At 44.0% G+C, this 9,279-nt stretch overlaps 1 long non-coding RNA gene across 1 annotated transcript in view; it reads right to left on the reverse strand.

Annotated features, from left to right (window-relative positions):
* Nucleotides 1–9,279, reverse strand: part of LOC310759538 — a 209,833-nt gene that overhangs the window by 60,491 nt on the left and 140,063 nt on the right. The gene's annotated exons all lie outside the window — the stretch shown is intronic.

Below are 9,279 nucleotides of genomic sequence, written 5' to 3' on the forward strand. Positions count from 1 at the left end.
TTAGATCATAAGAATGCCCATACACTTTAATGTGGTTTGACCCCTGAGAGCCAGTGTGGTGTGGTGGTTAAGAGCGATAGACTCGTAATCTGGGGAACCGGGTTCGCGCCTCCGCTCCTCCACATGCAGCTGCTGGGTGACCTTGGGCCAGTCACACTTCTCTGAAGTCTCTCAGCCCCACTCACCTCACAGAGTGTTTGTTGTGGGGGAGGAAGGGAAAGGAGAATGTTAGCCGCTTTGAGACTCCTTCGGGTAGTGATAAAGCGGGATATCAAATCCAAACTCCTCTTCTTCTTCTTCTTGCTCTAGACTGGGCTGTACTTTGGGGCCAGTGCTCTGTTAATTCACTCATGCCCTCCGATGAAAACTTGGACGCCCACCCATACTCTCTAACATTTCTCCAATAAAAATAGGGACATCTTAAGAAAAAGTGGGGCATTCCAGGATCATATCAGAAACCAGGGTGGCTTCTGTATCTCTGGGACTGTCCCTGGAAAATAGGGGCACTTGGAGGGTCTGTTCACTGCACCCCAAAAAGACAACACTGGGCTCCTCCCAACAACCTGTTTATAGAGCATTCATCCTGATTTGCCTGTGCAAAGCTCACACAGAGGTCAGGGCACAATTCAAAGTGTTGGTGCTGACCTTTAAAGCCCTAAACGGCCTCGGTCCAGTATATCTGAAGGAGTGTCTCCACCCCCATCGTTCTACTGAGGTCCAGCGCCGAGGGCCTTCTGGCAGTTCCCTCACTATGAGAAGCTAAGTTACAGGGAACCAGGCAGAGGGCCTTCTCGGTAGTGGCACCCACCCTGTGGAACACCCTCCCACCAGATGTCAAAGAGAACAACAACTACCAGACTTTTAGAAGACATCTGAAGGCAGCCCTGTTTAGGGAAGCTTTTAATGTTTGATGTATTACAGTATTTTAATTTTTTGGAAGCCACCCAGAGTGGCTGGGGAAGCCCAGCCAGATGGGCGGGGTATAAATAATAAATTATTATTATTATTATTATTATTATTATTATTATTATTATTATTATTATTAATCCTGATTTGGTTGCAGGAAGTTGAGCATTGATCCTGCATTCGCCCTCATTTGATTGCAACGTGTTCATACAGCTTTGTGAGAAACATGCATTCATCCCACCTTTTCAGTGCATTTCAGCACTGCTTCCTAACTGTAGAAGCCTGCTTCTAGTTTAAAAGTCGATTTGCTGTGTTAGGCTGGCAGAGGGCTTTAATCAGTATTAAATGCACAAACCTAAATTTCCCGGTGTGCTCTTGAATCTGTCCCCAGAAATGGTCCGGAGGCACCTAGAGTGTTTGCAGCAAAGGTTATCATGGCTGCTCTTCGAGATTGTATTCTAGGATACAAGAGATGAAGAAGCATGATCAGAAGGACAGCTTGGTATTTGGAATTCAGCCGTGGCTGATTCCAGCTCTTTGCAGAAGGGGAGGATAAACCATATCTTCTTCTTCTTCTTCTTCTTCTTCTTCTTCTTCTTCTTCTTCTTCTTCTTCTTCTTCTTTTATCTTAACAGCCCCTCTTAGGAGCATAGAAATGGATTTCCCCCTGCTGCTCTGTTGATAGCAATCTTTGCTGTTAGTGTGACTGAGCCAAGAATTAAAGCCTCGTTTTCTGAAAGATTTGACATCCATTCTTTTCTAGCCCTGACTCCGTAAGTAGAGTGACAACAAAGGGGAGTTGTTATAAACAAAGCTTTGGGATCGCTTCCCCCTTGAGCATGCTTTTGCTTTAATTACAGTCTGCCAAATATATGCATGCCATTTGTCAGCGATTTGAATTGAGCTGTCTTTCTTGCCCGGCTCATTATTCACAAGAGCAGTCTGAAGGAAAGAAAGGGAATAAAAATGGGACGGCTCATTGCTGCCCCCCTCTGGTGCAAAAGCATTTCGGTTTCCATGTGTGAGCAGCATCCATCTCAGGAGGACAGAATCCTGCACCACAAATTGCTTTTGAGGGATTGAGGGGGGTTGGGGGGGAGGGGTATCCCTGTGGTCATCCAGGTGTTTTTGGGACTCAAATCCCCATCATCCCTGGTTCCCCGTCCCTAATTTAATTGTATTTATGCAAATAATGGCTCGTGAAAGGGCCTTTTCTTCTGAGGGACTTAACAGACGAGGAGGAAACTGAAGCAAGCAACGCCCTATGAATAAGGAAACCTGCTCACAAACACAGTTATTGAGCATGTGTGGAGGTCCGCAGAGGAACTGCCGCCATCTTTAAAAAGGGTGCAAGCCAGCCAGGCCAGCCAAGAGGAGGTCAAGGACGGGGCAGCTGCTACCACCAGGCCATAATGAAGGAGTCTTGGGGTTCATAAGCTTAAATAGTCCTTACTGGAGGAAGAAAGTTGAGAACAGAGGCTAGAAGAAATGTGGGGAACCTTTGGCCCTCCAGATTTTGATGAATTACAACTCCCAACATACCTGGCCATTGGCCCTGCTTGCTAGGTGAAATATACTCGGAGTCGAGAGTGGATTTCATGCTCTTTATTCAGCTCATAGTGGTGAAGAGGAATGGGAGTTCCCCCAGAATGTCTGCCTTATATACATTATTTACACAATGGGCCCCACATGATTGGCTAATTCCAGGATTCTCCTCTAGGCCAATCAGGTTGCGGATTCCCTTCCACCTGGAGCTGGATTGGGTGGCTCCTGTGGACCAATCAGACTGCTGCATTCTGAATCCTATTGTTCTAGGACCAATCAGACTGCTGCCTTTTGGATCCTATTCAACTCAGTACATAACACTAGGAGTGATGGGAGTTGTGGTTCAGCAACATCTCATGGGCAAAAGGTTCCCCATTCTTGGGCCAGGAGGACTATCCTCTCCTGGCTCCACTGTGGTACTAGAGTATGGGGGAACTCAAAAGGAGTCTCACCTACCACCTCAAATCTCTTGGCAAAAGGATACTGAGGAACTAATACTTTCCAATGTCCCCCCCCCCCCGATGAAACTTGGGATCTATCTGACTGGGTTGTCCCAGCCACTCTGTGCAACTTCCAACATGCATAAAAACATAATAGAACATAAAACATTAAAAAAAACCTTCCCTATACAGGGTGGCCTTCAGTTACTTATCTCCTTGGCTCATGGATCGCATAAGTCCATATCCTCCAATGAAAATAGGGACATCCTACCATACCCTCCAACATTTCTCCAGTGAAAATAGGGACATCCTAAGGAAAAGTGGGACATTCTGAATCAAATCAGAAACTAGGACGGCTTCTGTAAATCCAGGACTGTTCTTGGAAAATAGGGACACTTGGAGGGTTTGGAAACTTAGCCACTGGGTGGGGTCCTAGGCTATCCTAAAGAGGAAACAGCAAGAGGACTGCTAGACCTATACCTCCCCCCCAGTCCCATAGCTCTCAAAAATGGGCAGTGGAGGCTAGTCCATATGGGCAAATGAGGCACTGCCCCACCAACCTCAGTCTCTTACTCAGTTTCTTACACAAAACCAGCCCAGCTTCCTCCTCCGTAATCTCATTTTGGTCTTTGTAAACACAGCAGGCAGGAAGACAAAGACAAAAATGGGATTGGTTTGCTTCAACTACACCTTCCATTGACCTCCTGCCTCACCAGCCGTCTGCCTCTCTTTCAAATCAGAACCAGTGAAGGCGGTGAAGGTCCTGTGTGAGTGTCTGGAGGCGGTTGGAGGAGTGTCTGGAGGCCTGTGTGGTGTCTGGAGGCGGCTAACAGATTGAGGTTGAATCCTGAAAAGACAGTACTGTTTTTGGGGAACAGGAGGCGGGCAGGTGTGGAGGATTTCCTGGTCCTGAATGAGGTAACTGTGCCCCTGAAGGACCAGGTGCACAGCCTGGGAGTCATTCTGGACTCACAGCTGTCCATGGAGGCGCAGGTTAATTCTGTGTCCAGGGCAATTGTCTACCAGCTCCAACTGGTACGCAGGCTGAGACCCTACCTGCTTGCAGACTGCCTCGCCAGAGTGGTGCATGCTCTGGTTATCTCCCGCTTGGACTACTGCAATGCTCTCTACGTGGGGCTACCTTTGAAGGTGACCCGGAAACTACAACTAATCCAGAATGCGGCAGCTAGACTGGTGACTGGGAGCAGCCGCCGAGACCACATAACACCAGTCTTGAAAGACCTACATTGGCTCCCAGTATGTTTCCGAGCACAATTCAAAGTGTTGGTGCTGACCTTTAAAGCCCTAAATGGCCTCGGTCCAGTATACCTGAAGGAGCGTCTCCACCCCCATTGTTCTAGCCGGACACTGAGGTCCAGCGCCGAGGGCCTTCTGGCGGTTCCCTCACTGCGAGAAATCAAGTTACAGGGAACCAGGCAGAGGGCCTTCTCGGTAGTGGCGCCCGGCCTGTGGAATGCCCTCCCATCAGATGTCAGAGAGAACAACAACTACCAGACTTTTAGAAGACATCTGAAGGCAGCCTGTTTAGGGAAGCTTTTAATGTTTGATGTATTACGGTATTTTAATATTTTGTTGAAGCTGCCCAGAGTGGCTGGGGAAGCCCAGCCAGATGGGCGGGGTATAAATAATAAATTATTACAGTGGTACCTCGCAAGACGAATGCCTCGGAAGACGAAAAACTCGCAAGACGAAAGAGTTTTTGGTTTTTTGAGTTGCTTCGCAAGACGAATTTCCCTATGGGCTTGCTTCACAAGACGAAAATGTCTTGCGAGTTTGTTTCCTTTTTCTTAAAACCGCTTGAAGAGGTGCAGTTGCGACTGACCGTGCTTCGCAAGACGAAAAACCTCGCAAGACGAAAAGACTCGCGGAACGAATTAATTTCGTCTTGCGAGGTACCACTGTATTATTATCTGTAAAGAGGCTACTGTGGTGCCATGGGCTCCACAAGCTGGCCAGGCTTAGTGGTGCTGAACTGAACTTCTGGTGTCTACGGCAGATGCTCTTGGAGAGGACCTGGGCACCGAGAGAGAGAAGCCAGAACATGCTGAGGAGTTGCTATTGCTCTAACAGCTTTGAGGGGAAGGAATGTGCAATTGGAGACCTGGGCCTGGACCAAGGGCCAAAGCTTCAATGAATTTGGATTTGCTGCACATTACCTGTCTGGGCCTCAGTTGGTTTCATGTCTGAGTGTACCCCACCCCAGAACTCATGAAACACAGGGCATTTTTGGGGGGGGAATACCACTCCCCCAGGACAGCCATACAAACTGTATATGAATTCCTACTTGCACAGTTCACTTCAATTGAGCGGATGTGTGACGTGACAAGTCAGCCAATTTATTTGTTTTGCTCATTGGCAGAGAATATGCTTTGTGAAGGTCACAAGTTTAGTCCTTGGGTTTCTAGTTAAAACAGGCTAGGAAGGTCCTTCGACTTAAGGTCTTGGAGAGCGGTAGATCACTGATGCAATATAGGGAAGCAACATCTGTCTATCATAGGCTCATTATTCACCAAGCATGGGGGCGGGGCGGGGAATGAGATAACTTGAGAAAAAGATATGTATGCATTATTTATACTGTACACTGATTTGTCATCTAAAAATGAATGCCACTTACAAGATATTAAAGAGAAAAATCCCCTGCAATAAAAACCGGTAAACTAAAAGACAGGATTACTGTAGTTAAAACAAACAGAAATTAATTCCTCAAGGAATTAATAATAATGAATAATAATACTCTGGTCCATGGGGTCACGAAGAGTCGGTCACGACTAAACAACAGGTATCTAAAGCCATTTGCACATAACAAAATATGTATTTTATCAAAGTAATTGTTGAACTGAAATAAAATTAAGAAGAAGTATATTAATAGTGAAATACAATTAAGAAGGCAGGAACCTTTCTACATATGTGGTGGGAGTGCAAAGAGATAGAGGGATTCTGGGAAAATAGCTATAAAGAAATGAAAAAGATGTTTAGATTTTCATTTGAAAATAAAACCAGAATCCTTTCTCCTAGGTATCATGTCAGAGGAAATAAAAAGAACGGTCAGATCAATATTTATGTATGCAACTACGGCAGCAAGGTTATTGATTGCCAAAAATTGGAAAAGCAGCAGCGTCCCAACTAAAACAGACTAGTTATCTAAAATGATAGAATACTTCCATATTGCCGAACTAACAGGAAGGATAAGAGGAGATATGGTACAAAAAGGAGTGGGCTATCTTTAAGGAATACATCATCATTTATGTGGAAAAAGTAGAATTTCTGACAGATATTGAGTGAATCCAGAAAATGATTAGAGTGAAAGGAGAGTAAAGTCAAGACAGAAGAAGAGATTAAAGAAATAATGATATGTGTTTAAGCTAGTTGGAAAAATAAAGTAGCGTAATAAGAACGGCTGGAAGCCAAGTCACTTGGTGGGTGTCCGTGTGGGGTAGGTGTGTAGGTATGTTGATATGTACAGTATAAAAGGTAAAGGGACCCCTGACCATTAGGTCCAGTCGTGACCGTCTCTGGGGTTGCGGCGCTCATCTCGCTTTATTGGACGAGGGAGCTGGCATACAGCTTCCAGGTCATGTGGCCAGCAGGACTAAGCTGCTTCTGGCGAACCAGAGCAGCGCACGGAAACGCCGTTTACCTTCCCGCTGGAGTGGTACCTATTTATGTATTTGCACTTTGACGTGCTTTCGAACTGCTAGGTTGGCAGGAGCAGGGACCGAGCAATGGGAGCTCACCCCGTCGCGGGGATTCAAACCGCCGACCTTCTGTTTTTTTAAAATATTTTTATTCGAGAATTTTTTCCATATAAACATAACATACATAAACATACAAAGACAAAAACAAAACAAAAAACATGTACCATTTCATATCCTAATTTCTTGTACCTTTCTTCCCCGACTTCCTCATGCCTCCCTTTTCTGTATTCCAAATTCTTATCGATTACTCAGCAAATCTTCCCTTATTTTAATTTAGATTTAAACTAATCTTCCTTATTCTCCTTGTCTTAACCATTGCTAATAGTAACCATTTACTTTCCAGTCCAACATCATTCTAACTTTCATTAACTTTGTAATATTTCTTTAAATAGTCCTTGAATTTTTTCCATTCTTCTTGCGCTGCTTCTCTTCCCTGGTTTCGGATTCTGCTCGTCATTTCTGCCAGGCCCATGTAGTCTATCACCTTCATCTGCCATTCTTCCAGTGTGGGTAGTTCTTGTGTCTTCCAGTACTTTGCAATAAGTATTCTAGCTGCTGTTGTAGCATACATAAAGAAAGTTATATCCGTCTTTAACACCCCTTGGCCGACAATACCCAAGAGAAAGGCCTCTGGTTTCTTGGAGAAAGTATATTTAAATACCTTTTTAAGTTCATTATAGATCATTTCCCAGAATGCCTTAATCTTCGGGCAAGTCCACCAAAGATGAAAAAATGTACCTTCAGTTTCTTTACATTTCCAACATTTATTGTCAGGCAAATGGTAAATCTTTGCAAGCTTGACTGGGGTTATGTACCACCTATATATCATTTTCATAATATTTTCTCTTAAGGCGTTACATGCCGTAAATTTCATCCCGGTGGTCCACAACTTTTCCCAATCAGCAAACAAAATATTATGACCAATGTCCTGAGCCCATTTAATCATGGCTGATTTAACCGTTTCATCTTGTGTATTCCATTTCAGCAGCAAATTGTACATTTTTGACAAATTCTTAGTACTGGGTTCTAACAGTTCTGTCTCCAATTTTGATTTTTCCACCTGGAAGCCGATTTTACTGTCCAGTTTAAACGCTTCATTTTATTTGATGATAGTGCAACCAATCTCTCACCTTCCCTTTTAATTTCTCAAAGCTCTGCAATCTCAGTTTGTCCCCTTCCTTTTCCAAAATTTCCCAGTATCTTGGCCACTTGGACTCCATATTTAACTTTTTAACTGCCTTAGCTTCCATTGGCGACAGCCACCTTGGAGTTTTATTTTCCAGCAAGTCTTTATATCTAACCCAGACATTTAATAGTGCTTTTCTGACAATATGATTTTTAAAACTTTTGTGTGCTTTAACCTTGTCATAGCACAAATATGCATGCCACCCAAAAATATTGTTAAAACCTTCCAAATCCAAAATGTCTGTGTTTTCAAGAAGTAGCCATTCTTTCAGCCAGCAGAAAGCTGCCGCTTCATAGTACAATTTAAAGTCTGGCAGGGCAAACCCCCCTCTTTCCTTTGAATCCGTTAATATCTTAAATTTAATTCTGGGCTTTTTGCCCTGCCAGACAAATTTAGATATGTCTTTTTGCCACTTCTTGAAACAATCCATTTTATCCATTATTTGCAATGCTTGGAACAAAAACAACATTCTTGGCAATACATTCATTTTTATAACTGCAATTCGGCCTAACAAGGAAAGCTTTAAATTGGACCAAATCTCCAAATCTTTTTTCACTTCTCTCCAAGTTTTTTCATAATTATCTTTAAACAGATTCACATTTTTAGCTGTCATATTTATACCCAAATATTTCACTTTTTTAACCACAGTCAACCCTGTCTCGTTCTGAAACCTTTCTTTTTCTACCTGTGTCAAATTTTTCTCCAAAACCTTTGTCTTTGACTTATTCAATTTAAATCCTGCCATTTGACCAAACTCTTGAATTATTTCCAACACTCTTTTCGTGCTAGCTTCTGGCTCTTGCAATGTAAGTACTAAATCATCTGCAAATGCTCTCAATTTATATTGTTTAGCTCCGACCTGAATCCCTTTAACCAACTGGTCCCTCCTAATCATATTAAGCAAAACCTCCAGGACCGATATAAAAAGTAGTGGGGAGATAGGGCACCCCTGACGTGTCCCTTTTTCAATCTTGAACTCTTCTGTAACCACATTATTTACAATTAATTTCGCTTTCTGTTCAGAGTATATTGCACCTATACCATTCTCAAACCCTTGGCCTACCCCCACAAACCGCCGACCTTCTGATCGGCAAGCCCTAGGCTCTGTGGTTTAACCCACAGCACCACCCGCGTCCCCTACATGTACAGTATAGGTAGGTATTATATAGAGCAATGTAGGTATGTTTTATGTTATGAAAATAAGTTAGTGTGTTGTGTATGTGTATTGTGTAAATGTATATGTACAGTGGTACCTCGGGTTAAAGGGGACGTGGGTGGCGCTGTGGGTAAAACCTCAGTGCCTAGGACTTGCTGATCGTAAAGTCGGCGGTTCGAATCCCCACGGCGGGGTGAGCTCCCATCGTTCGGTCCCAGCTCCTGCCCACCTAGCAGTTCGAAAGCACCCCTAAGTGCAAGTAGATAAATAGGTACCGCTTATAGCAGGAAGGTAATGGCGTTTCCGTGTGCTGCGCTGGTGCTGGCTCGC

Source organism: Podarcis filfolensis, assembly GCF_964270895.1.
Source record: "Podarcis filfolensis genome assembly, chromosome: 3".
Lineage (NCBI taxonomy): Eukaryota > Metazoa > Chordata > Lepidosauria > Squamata > Lacertidae > Podarcis > Podarcis filfolensis.